Source organism: Arachis stenosperma, chromosome 3 (assembly GCF_014773155.1).
Source record: "Arachis stenosperma cultivar V10309 chromosome 3, arast.V10309.gnm1.PFL2, whole genome shotgun sequence".
In the NCBI taxonomy this organism is placed as follows: domain Eukaryota; kingdom Viridiplantae; phylum Streptophyta; class Magnoliopsida; order Fabales; family Fabaceae; genus Arachis; species Arachis stenosperma.
The window spans coordinates 4,381,277-4,390,390 of NC_080379.1; the positions used below are offsets into that span (position 1 = coordinate 4,381,277).

Consider the following 9,114-nt stretch of genomic DNA (forward strand, 5'->3'; position numbering starts at 1 on the left):
CGTGCGAGGCATATATCTCTCCCTTAGTTATATATTTATTTATAATATTTTTTTTACAAATGGTCAAATACGTATTTTTATACTTGATAAATAAATAATTAATAAATATGTCAGTATTTATCAATACTAATTATTATATATAAAATCTGTAAACAACTAAACAGCATCTGCTCGATCAAATTATGATAATAATTATGTTCATACAACACTAAGCTACTTATTATAAGGATTAAGTATGATTTTGGTTTTTAATATAAAGACTAAAAATTTATTTTGTTTTTGACCTTTTTTTCGCTATAAAATGATCCAAAAAATTTAATTTAGTTTTAAAATCGTCATTCGAACCAAAATATCATTTTTTCTTCTTCCCCAAAATCAAGCACAAGCACAAGTATAAACACAAGCACAAACATAAGCAGAACAAGAACTAGAAGTAACAACAACAATAAATAAACAATATAATCAAGCAAAAACAGGAATAGGACAACAACAACAACGACAATAAATCAACAATAGAATCAAGCAGAAACAGGAGCAGAAACATAAACAAAAATAAGAGCAGAACAACAAAAACAACAATGAAACAATATAATCAATCAGAAACAGAAGCAACAATAATAAAAAATCAATAACATAATAAAAGCAAAAGTAGAATGAAAGCAAAAACAGAAGAAGACTGGAAGCAAAAGCAGAAGCCAACGAGCCACCCGAAACCGCCATCACATCGTCGATCCGCCATCACAGCGCCACAACCCTTTTCTTCTTCTCTCTTTGCGCTACCCTAGCGCCACCATCACAACGCGATCTCTTCTCCTTCCTCGATTCACCACCAAAGCCTTCCCCTGTTCTTGCATCGAACCAGAACCCACCGCCATCGAGCACTTCCGCCGAATCCAGAAGAGCAGCAACGAGATCCAGCCACCAAACAACAATGAGCAGCAGCGGCCCTATTCTTGCCTCGAATCAATACCCACCATCATCGAACACCTCCGCCGAGCTCAGAGGAACAGCGGCAAGATCCAACCATCGAACGACGATGAGCAACGGCGGCAGATTGGAGCGGCGAGATCCTTCCCCCTTTCCCTATGAATCCCTTCCCCCTTTTTCCCTTCCCTGTTCCTCCTTATTCAACGTTTTTTTTAGTTAGGGGTATTTTTATAATAAAAATTTAAAATGTGATAAAAATGACGATTTTAAAATAAACTGAAACTTTTAAGACTATTTTGTAGTGAAAAAAAAAGTCAAGAACAAAATAAATTTTCGACTTTTACGTTAGGGATTAAAATTGTACTTAACCCTTATTAAAATTTATTTACAATGGTTGTGGAGTTTGTATGTTTTGATGACAGAATGGGACAAATTTATTTTTTGATAATGCTAGATAAAAAAAAAATTATCAAAACTTATCTTATTTAATATTTATTAATTATTACAATAATTAATAAAATATTAGATAAGATAATTTTAAATATTTTTAATTGATTTTTTTAATTACCAAATATTTTTATACAAACATGGAGCAGAAAGAAGATAATTATTGAGCCTTGCTTAATAAAGCAAGTATACATATTATATCATTCATATGTTTAATTAACTTAAAGTAGAAATGATTGCCATTACTGAAGTTATAATATAGAAATGGAGATGAAGTGCCATGATTTCTGCAAAACACATGCAAGAAGGGTGTTAGTGAAAAAAAGCTACCTTTATATCTTCTGTATGCGCTTTTTCCCTCACTCCGCATTCTGGTGCAATAGCACTATGCATAATATATGGTTGACAAGTATGGATATTAATAATTTAGATACATGTTATATATATTGTTGAATAATTTTTATATAATAGTACAACATTTTACTTTTTTTTTATTACATTCGGAATTTTATTTTTTCTGTTAAATCATATTTTTGTTAATTTTTATGTTTTCTAGTAAATCATATTAAAATCAATTTTTGAGTTGGTCTAATAAGTATTTACTAGTTCCCTTAATAAATAGATACTATATTTTGTACATGATAGCAATCTATTAACTAACAACAAATTGTTAAATAAAATTTCGATTTACGACGAATTAGTGTTTGTCCTAATGAGTTGGGAGATATCATAAAAAACTAAAAAATATTTTTATTAATGATTTTTTTATATTAAACACACAAAATATATAGTTTAATAGTTAAAAAATAATTTATAAAAAATATAATTTAAAAGAATCATGTTCGATTTGTGAAAGAGACCAAAATTCTAAACTATTACAATTCTTTTCAAATAAGAAGTAAAGATAACATACTTACTATTTTATATTAATAAAATAAATTATGATTAGTAGTTATATTCTAAAGAAAAACCACATTTAAAATAAAATAAAATATCCATACAAAGATTTAATTAAACAAAAGATTAACTCCATTTACACTAAGAGACTCTAAAAGGTGAAACTTTGGATACACAAAGCAAGGAATCTACGTGGTGCAAATAAATTAAAGTTGAAAGACATTACTATACTCCTCGTGTTTAAAATATTAACCACTCTTTATTAGTTTTTGGCTAAAGGTTAGCCCATCTTATATATATTTTCAAAAAGTTATTCGTACATTAAATTAGTCACTAAAATCAGTTATTAATATATTTATATATAGATATATGTATAATTTAATTTTTTTTTGTGATATATGTATAATTTAATTTATTTTTAATATATATTTTATATTAATAATTAATTTTAATATACACATAACATAATTAATATATTTTTGCAATAACATTTTAAAACATCAACTAAAACAATAAAAAATTCATTTATTTAATATCTATTAATTATGATAATTAATAAATATTAAATAAAATAAATTTAAATTATTATTTTTTATATTACTGATATTTTTGTTTGTATTGTAATATTCCACAATCTCCACACATGCATCTTACACATGTATGTCTATATATATAATTGAGGCCTATATAAAAATAAATAGTCAGAGGGTGAGTATCCTAGCTAGCCTTCAAATACACTGACAAATAATCTAACAAGGATTTCACATCTATTCTCAAAACAAAATGAAGCCCTTCTTTGCTTTCTTCATAGTCTTCTCTCTTCTCTTGGTAAGTATTCTCCTCAGTCCTCATCAATAACCATATCTACTCTATCATCATATATATTCAAGTTCCTTTCATCTTTTTCCCAAGCAGCTTTTTCATGAAATAACTCTTTCATAAACATAATAGTCTATTTATATCTTACAAGTATTTTTATATATCAGTCTCTAATCTTTTTTTTTTTAATTTAAAATGTAAAAATGCATAAATTTATTTAGTATTGTACTTAAACAATATTTTTCTTTAAAAAAATTAGTCAAAACTTAATAGAATTTTAGAATTTACAGACAAAAAATCTATAATATTATATCAAAAAACTATCTCACTGTAAAAAACTAAACTATTATATAAAAGCATATATATGAATTAGTATTCTATACAATATTCTTAATAACTCAACAAATAATTTTTGTTATTATTATTGTTATGTTGTTGATGACTATATATATTTTTCTGTGAATTAATTAAAATAGGGTGCTAACCTGAGCTATGGAAGGAAAGAGTTGGTGAGAGAATATTGGAAGAAGATGATAAAAGGGCAAAGCATGCCTGAAGCAATCAAAGAGATTCTTGTTGTTGAGGATCCACAAATATCATCATCAGATTCATCAAGAACCAAGAATAATTTCATTAGGGACTTTGATATAAAGCCTAATGTCATATTATATCACTCCCACAAGCAGAAGCAAAAGCATAAGCACAAAAACCCTTTTCTCAACAACAACTTGGAGGAGCCAGAGTTTCAAGAAACAGAAAATAAATGAATAAAAATCATTATTATTATTATTATTATTAGAGGGGTAATATATATATCTCTAGAGATTATCATATTATTGTTGTATTGGGAAAGTAATCAATTAATCAGTTTAATTATATGGTATATTATTATTATTATTATATTTTTGCAGGAGATACTAGATAGAGCTGATTACTGATGATATGATGTTAATTTCTACTAATAAACATCTTCTCTGCTGTGGTATTGAACCCTTTTGTTTATTTTATAAAAAAGTGAAGTATATTGATATACCAGTATCTCAATAAATTTTAACGTTAATTTTAATTATATATATTTTTATATTTTTATAATTAAAATTAATGATTAAAAATTATTAAAATATTAGTATACCAATGATATAATTAAAAGCTTTTCTATGTATTTATTTTTATGTAATCAATAGACATATATCATATGTGTCAGGGTTATTGCTCTTGATTATATCTTTTATCTTTTTTCTTCTATAAGATTATGTAAGTGTTGTAAGTGTAAGGAGTGTTAAAATTAGTCTCACATCAAAGAAAGTAAAGAATAGTGAGGAATTTATAAGATGAGAGACCTATTAACTTGACACCTTAAGGTTTTAAATTGGATGTGGTGTCTTCTCATCTTATATTCTCTCGCTTGATTCCTCTCTAAAGTCTCCCCGATTGTCGAGAGCTCTCCACGATCGGCCCAACAGATTATACATATTGTTGGATTATATTTATAGTCAGTTTTGTTTTATTTTGCATAATTTCTTAGGAAAGGTTCAAAAAGTTATTGTTATAGATATAATTATTATATTAATTTAAATTTTAAAAAAAATCATAATATAATATTAAAGTTTGTATAATTTAAAAATTTACAGTTTGATATTTTTTATCCCAAATTTTAAAAAAAGAATTTTAACATAAAGTAAATAAAAATAAAAAAATTAAACCTTATAAAAAATTTACATAAATAAAAAAAAAATTGTATCATAGATGTGTTAAAATATAATTATTTATGTATCTGATTCTATTTATATATAGTTACATCATCAACATATATATTGTTCTTTAAAAGTTTCTAAGTTCTCTATGAAATTAAGCTCAATATAATTGGTGGTATGCCCAATCTCATAACCAACCATCTTTCTCTAACTATTATTAGCCTAAAAGAGAAAATAAATATATTTTGAACATTTATATTATTATATTATGTGTTAATATTTATTCTATTATTTTAAAACTTTAGTGTGATCCTTACTTATATATTCAAATGATTATAGTTTGTTTAAACTAATAAATAAAAGCATATGATGATAGTATATATCTAACATTTAAATAATGTCAATTCCTTTGTTCTTGATATTCTTCTAAATATTTAAATAACATTAAAGAATAATAAATAAAACCCCAATTAGGACTTGCAATACGGAGATATAAAACTGCCACAACTTTCACGAGAACATGAACCTATCCTAATTTATTTATTTATTTATGGTATTGATATCCTAGTTTATTCGGATGATGACATTTGACAAATGACCAATATATATTATAAGAAATTAAGTAAGTTTAATTTACTTCAAAAATTAGTTTAACAGATAAAAATTATTTTATATTTATAAAAATTATTAGACTTTTAATTTTAAACAATATTAGATTTGATACATTTTTCCTCGCTTAAGATTAGATAAAGGATTTGTTTGGAACTTCTAAAAAAAAAATTTTGAGTTATTTTTTTTAAAAGATTTTATAAAAGAAATTTTAAATTTGGATATTTCATATAAAAAATATTTTTATTTATTAATTATATTTAGGTATAACAATATAAACGTATTTTTTATTTATTTATTATGTAAAAATATCTTCTTTTAAAAATATTTTTTAAAATATTTTTTATTTTTTTAATATATATTTTTATTTTTACTATTAAAAATTTATCAAACACACTAAAAAAAATATATATTTTATAAATTTAATTAATGCTGTCCAAACAAGTACAAACACTTGAAGTCCGAAATTTGAGAATGACTTAAATTTTTGTGTGGTGTAAGAGTGGTCCATAACAATTTTTTAACCAAACTTTGATACTATATAAAAAATTAAATGGACTTAATTTACATAAAAAATTAGTTCATAGATCGTTTCAAATTTTGTCTAATTATTTTTATAAAGTATGATATTTTATTATTCAACATTTTTTATATGTTATCTCTTAAACTCCTTTAAAAAAATATATATATAATAATAAGAAATTACACTAAAAAAAAAAACTTAAAAAATAAAAAATTAAGAGATTTATTTTATTTTCATACACTAATAAGAAAACACCCATTATGCTATTCCTGCATTATTTTCTACATTTATATTATTTGTCTGACTGTCATTTTTGTCCATTTACTAATTAAGGATGGATGAATAAATACATGATATTAAAGATAAGTATGATATCAATCATTTGACAAATAGACCATTTTTTTCCCCCTTGTACCAAAGGTTGGTGGGTATACAGTATACTTGCATTGGCCGTTAAAATAAAGGGGATGCTTCCATAAAGACATAAAAAATGTCTTTTTCTAAAGATATTTTTTAATAATTAAAATTTAACATATATAATTACTTAAATTATGTTATTTTTATCAAAATTAGGTCTGACAAATTAATTTGACCGAAAAATAGTGATCAAATTTTAAATTCATCTAAATTAATATTATTTTTTATAAAAAATAACTATAATACCCCTATTATATAAAATTATTAAAATATTCTTATTATATATATTAATTTTGAGAATTCTAAATTCTAACCTTTTTCTTCTCTATAGTTATAGGGTTAAAATTTAAAATTTTTAAAATTAATATATATATATATATATAATATATAATAGAAATATTTTAGTTGTGTTTTATAATAGGAATATTGTAGTAATTTTTATAAAAAATATTAATTTATACCGATTTAAAATTTAATTTATTAATTTTTTGTTAAACTGATTTATCCAGTCTAATTTTAATAAAAATAATATAATTTAATTGATTATATGTATTAAATTTTAATTTTTAAAAAATATCTTTAAAAAAAGACATTTTTCACATCTTTATCTAAGTGACTCCCTAAAATAAAACATAGACTATCTATTTTTTTTTTAATTATTTCGGTACCTCAAGAAATTAAAATGTAAATTACTCTCAATTATCATTATTGTGTAATAATTAAGTCTAATTGCATATGCATTTAACAAATGAAATAAATCTTCATATATATTTTATTTTAATATATACAGTATTATGTTTAAACTAAACTTTAAATAATTAATCTATTGTATCATTTCTATCCGTATAAGAATATAAAATTTGCAACTCGCATATATTTTAAATGGTATGCGATCATTTTGGAGTAGATATTCTTTTATCCTTCTCCATGAACACACGAATTTTTCGTGCCTTAATGTGTATGATGGCTTGAGTTGTCAGGGTAGTATCATAAATAATAATGGTAAGAACATGACCGACTTTGCTATTTCTTTGTATTAAAGTGAGGCATAAACAGTGCCTAATATTACTCATGCCACACATGTCTTATGCACATATATATATACTATTACTCTAAAATCTAAATTATATAAGAAACTTGTATTACATTTATTTTCAATGATGGTAGCACAAAAAGAAAACCTGCAAACATAAAAGTTTAAGAAACCTATCTTAATTTCTCTTGGTGTAACTGCTTTTCAGATTTTAATATTGTGATTGTATAATTTTATGGTATGAGTTTTATCAAACTCTTTCTAAATTAGAGAGTAAACTACCTCTTATGATATATTTTTTATTATTAAATAAAATGAAATAAATTTACTTATCATAGTTAATTTTAACTTTTAATCTAACCTAAATTTTGCTAATTTAATTAACTCATTATGATATAACTTTTTTTTTGCAAATTATAAATATTATTAAAAAAAGTTTATTTTTTAATTTTTTATTTTTCTCAAATTATACATTTATTAATCAATTTCAATCACAAAATATAAAAAATCTCAAAAGACAAAGAATAAATAAAAAAATTCAAGAGGCATACAAAATTTAAAAATTTCAAAATTTTCTCTCTTTTGCTTTCTTAAATTTTTTGGAAAAAATAATAAAATATAAAATAAAACTTCTCTAATAATTTTTAACTATGGTATAACTTTTCTTACTCTAACCTAAATTTTATTAATCTAATCAACTAACTATGGTATAACTTTTTTACAAATTATAAAAATATTAGAGAAATTCTATTTTATATATCTTTTTTAAAATTTGAGAAAGCAAGAGAGAGAAAATTTTGAACATTTTAAATTTTTTATATCTCTTGAATTTTTTTATTTATTCTTTGTGTTTTGATATTTTTTTATTTTGCGATTAAAATTGATTAATAAATGTATAATTTGAAAAAAATAAAAAAATTATAAAAATTAAATGTTTTAATAATTTTTATAATTTATAAAAAAAGTTATATTATGATTAATTAATTAAATTGATAAAATTTAAGTTAGATTAAAATTAAAGTTAATCATAATAAATTAATTAATTTTATTTCAGTTAATAATAAGAAGATATATTATAAAAGATAATTTATCCTCTAATTTAAAGAGGTTGGATAATAATATAGTATTCACCTAACTTTATTTTGACTATATAAATCTTAAAAATATGAAAATATATGCTTTATTTTGAGAAGTTTATTATTTTTTAAAAGACTCTGATTATTTTTAATAATTTATTTAAATGTGTGAACTTTGAAGAACAATATAAGAATTAAGAAAGTCGTTATTTTATTTATTTATTTTTTATTTTCTTGTCATACACATACTTATCGCACTCTCTCGTACAATTTTCAACCACAACCCAGCTATAGTTGAATATTGAATTTGGTGTGACTTATTAAAAGGCATGTATATAATATATTTGCCACTTAGAATTGACTTTAAAGAAGTGTTTTTTGTCAAATAAAATGTACTAGTCTCCAATTCTAGGTATTACAAATTCATTCATATCACACTCGTACATATAATATTTAAGAGTTTTATCTACTACTTGGCTTAGCTAAATCTTGAATCTAAAATATACATGATGATCACTAGACCAAAATTTTGCCTCCAAAAATAGATGTTTTCGGTGGTTAGGCTTTAAAAAATTGAAACAAAGTCAACTGTTTTGGGTGTCAGGTTTCTCTCTTTTTTTGGTTTGAATCATCAGTTGGGTTTTGTCAACTTTAAGGCCCATGAAAATGGTG

The 9,114-nt window shown here is 23.1% G+C and overlaps 1 long non-coding RNA gene across 1 annotated transcript; it reads left to right on the top strand.

Annotated features, from left to right (window-relative positions):
* Positions 1–2,977: 2,977 nt before the first annotated feature.
* LOC130970074 (uncharacterized) lies at positions 2,978–3,990 on the top strand. Its single transcript, XR_009081998.1, has 2 exons — positions 2,978–3,099; positions 3,567–3,990. It is a non-coding gene; the product is annotated as an uncharacterized LOC130970074 (long non-coding RNA).
* The last annotated feature ends 5,124 nt before the right edge of the window (positions 3,991–9,114 follow it).